Below are 3115 nucleotides of genomic sequence, written 5' to 3'. Positions count from 1 at the left end.
GGGATAGCGCAGGAGAGGAAGGCCCTCTATGAGGTGGATTGATTTGGTGACTGGGGTAATCGGGATGGGTGTGTTGGAGACAGTGCGATTGGCACAGGGCAGAGCGGAGTTTAGGGCTGTTGTACACGGGGTCGCTATGAGTCGCAGGCGACTCGATGGCACATTGTTGGGAGCCGTTTTGTTCTACCTAGCTGAAGCCATTTTTTAATCCTCTAAGGACATGTCTGGACATGTTGTCCCACCAACATGTAAGACTCTCCCTTTTTCCCTCCCTTAACAGCCCTTACTTTCTAAATTCACTTACTTTTTAAAAAAAATTTAATTCACTTTATTTCTGTTCTATGAAATCCACGATGTGGTGGCCACAGCTCGAGGCTGGGTCCTCTGCATGGAGACTCTGGTGTGGGTCTGTACAAGATGGTCAGGGAGTGCCTGGTAGGGAGACTTGGTGAACACAGTCTCTTTCCAGAGGTCCAGGGTCAAGTAACTGTAGGTCTTAGAAATGGCATCAAGGGTGGCTTTGGTGAAGGTTCCCAGGGTAGCTGTGTAGCCCCTGGCTCTGTGTTGGGTGTTGTTTTGTACCATAGAGGCAGAACTGACCCATAGCTGACTCTCTGGTGGGTTTTCAGAGGCAGTTAGTTAATTGCACTGGAGGAAATTTCCCATCCTTCTCCCATGGAGCAGCTGGTGGTCTTGAACCACTTGCCTTTGGGATTGTAGCACAACTTCTTGTCAGTAGGCCACCAGAGCTAGGGTGAGGTGTACCAGTGGTCAATTCCAGCCATCGGCAGCAGCTTCTTGGGCACAGGGGCCAAGATGATTCCAGTGCCTTGGGGATGCAGGGATGAGGTGCACCTGCACAGAGCCACAGCGCCGGGTCACCTTGCAGGGAATGGTGTGAGGCTTGCCTATCTTGTTCCCCCAGTAGCCACACCGCATAGGGACAATGGAGAGCTTGGCCAGGATAACAGCCTCACAGATGACAGTAGCTACCTCCTTGGAGCAGTTAATGCCCAAACCTTTATAGGCCACTATAGTGGCCATCATAGTCTCCAATGGCGATGAATGCCTTGAACCTGATCACTGGCCTGCACGTGGCTGCTTCTGCACAGGCAGGATTTTCAAGACCCCATCCTTGAGGGACATCCCCAGAAAGAAGTCAATGACCTCAGACTCCTTGATGGCCTGTGAGAAGAGCTGGATCTCCTCCAAAGACTTGATCTTCATATCTTTGACCAGCTTGGTGACAGGAAGCCATTCCTCATTCTCGACTTTGCCTCCTTGAGGCCTGCAGCCCTGTCCACGGCCACAACCCCACAGAGCTGCCATGACCACCACCCCACCCCACCCCACCCCGCAGACCACTGCTGAGGCCTCCACGGAAGCTGCTGCGGGTTCCCACCCCAGGCCCCTGGGGCCTCAGGGCCCACCTGCTGCTTTAGCATCATCCCCATGGTGTTTTCTCTGGAGAAAAACAAAAGTTAATTTACATTTTTTATGTGCTTTTCCTTCTTATTTTTCACAGACTAAATTTTAATCCAGCTAGTGTGGACCCCTTCTCCTTTTTGCAAGATTGGTTAAGTAGTTGCCCCGCTAACCCAAGTTCAAGAGCACCATGTGCTCCTCAGGAAAAAGGTGGACCGTCTCCTCCTGCACAACTTACTGCCTCTGAAAACCCTTAGGAGGGTCATTGATAGGTCAGTTCTGACTCAATGGCAATGAGTTTGAGCTTTTTTTGAACCAGTGTTTGGAGAAGGATATCATGCTTGAAGACCCCCCCAGAGGTGGATTGACAAAATAACTGAAGAAATGAGGGGAAGTGTGTTAGCGACTGTGAGATTGGCTCAGGACAGGGTAAGGCTCAGAGCTGTTGTGCATGGAGTTGCTGAGTTGTAGTCGACTGGACAGCATAGAACCACCAACACCCCTCCCCCTCCCTCAGCCCTCCCTGCCATGCACCCTTTGTTCCAGGTTGTTGTCATACATATAAAAGTCTTTTAATTTCTTGACTGCTGTTACCAAGGGTATCAATACCAAGGGCATTGATTGTGGATCCAAGTAGAATAAAATATTTGATAACCTAAACCTTTTCTTCATCTTTCAGGATGTTGCCTATTGGTCCAGTTGGGAGGATTTTTGCTTTCTTGATGTTGAGATGTAGCTTGTATTGAAAGCTGTAGTCTTCAGAAGGCTTCATGGGCTGTAGTGGAGACAGGTGGGCACTAGTCTCTAGCTATGGTAAAGATGGCATCAGCAGGGTCTCTCATAAAGAGGCTCCACCTCAAGACCCCACGTTGCTGGACCAGGTGGTCAGCATCATGACCCTTTGGGAACTGTTTCACCCTCGCCTACTTTTCCTACTGCATTACATATAAATGCAGCTGTCTATCTGAGTACAAAGCCTTCTAGAAATGCATCCAGGAAGGGGTCACCTACCTCTTTGTGCAGTTTTGTTAAGATGCTGTTCCCAGCCACGTTCTTTCCACTTGGGAAGGCGGCATCTTTGATTTCATTTGGAAATTCATGAGGCCAGTGTGGATGTGGCCAACCTGATAGGCCTGAACTTTATCATGCCCCGGAATGCTGGCAAGGAGGAGTACAGGATCATGGTTGCTGCCCTGGGCTAGGCCACCGCTGGGCTCATAAAGTCCTGCTCCATCTGCTCTGGTTCGGAGCCTGAGGTATCAAGTTTGACTGGAAATACATCCAGATGAGCATCGACTCCAACATCAGTCTGGCCCATCCTTGCATCCGTCCAGGGCTGGATGAGAACTCGCTATGACCTGTACCATCCCTTCTGCCCAGCCGTCCTCCTGCTGATGTTCCTTATGTCTACAAGGCCTTTGTCCACCTCTGTTCCCTGGACAGCTGGACAGCATTACCAGTCAGCACAGTGGTGACGGGGCTGTTGGTCCTCAGCACACTGGCCCTGTATGTGGCTGTTGTCAGCATGCATTCTTAGGCTTGATGTTCAAGCATTCACATACCTATTCCCTGTCTTTCCCAGAGTTTCAGTAAACAGTATTTAGAAAGTTAAAAATAAGCTTCTGCTTCAACGATTTAGATCCTCCCAGAAGAGCTGTGGGTGAGCATTAACATTACTGGTAAGTATATT

General features: G+C 49.8%; 2 pseudogenes; one reads left to right on the top strand and one right to left on the bottom strand.

The window, feature by feature from the left end:
- Positions 1–339: 339 nt before the first annotated feature.
- On the bottom strand, positions 340–2320 carry LOC102850975 (annotated as a pseudogene).
- Positions 2321–2458: 138 nt separating this feature from the next.
- On the top strand, positions 2459–2962 carry LOC102845681 (annotated as a pseudogene).
- Positions 2963–3115: the final 153 nt, after the last annotated feature.

Source organism: Elephantulus edwardii, unplaced genomic scaffold (assembly GCF_000299155.1).
Source record: "Elephantulus edwardii isolate Elephantulus edwardi_28Jun2011 unplaced genomic scaffold, EleEdw1.0 scaffold00048, whole genome shotgun sequence".
In the NCBI taxonomy this organism is placed as follows: Eukaryota; Metazoa; Chordata; class Mammalia; order Macroscelidea; family Macroscelididae; genus Elephantulus; species Elephantulus edwardii.
This window is presented reverse-complemented; position numbering and strand designations above follow the sequence as displayed.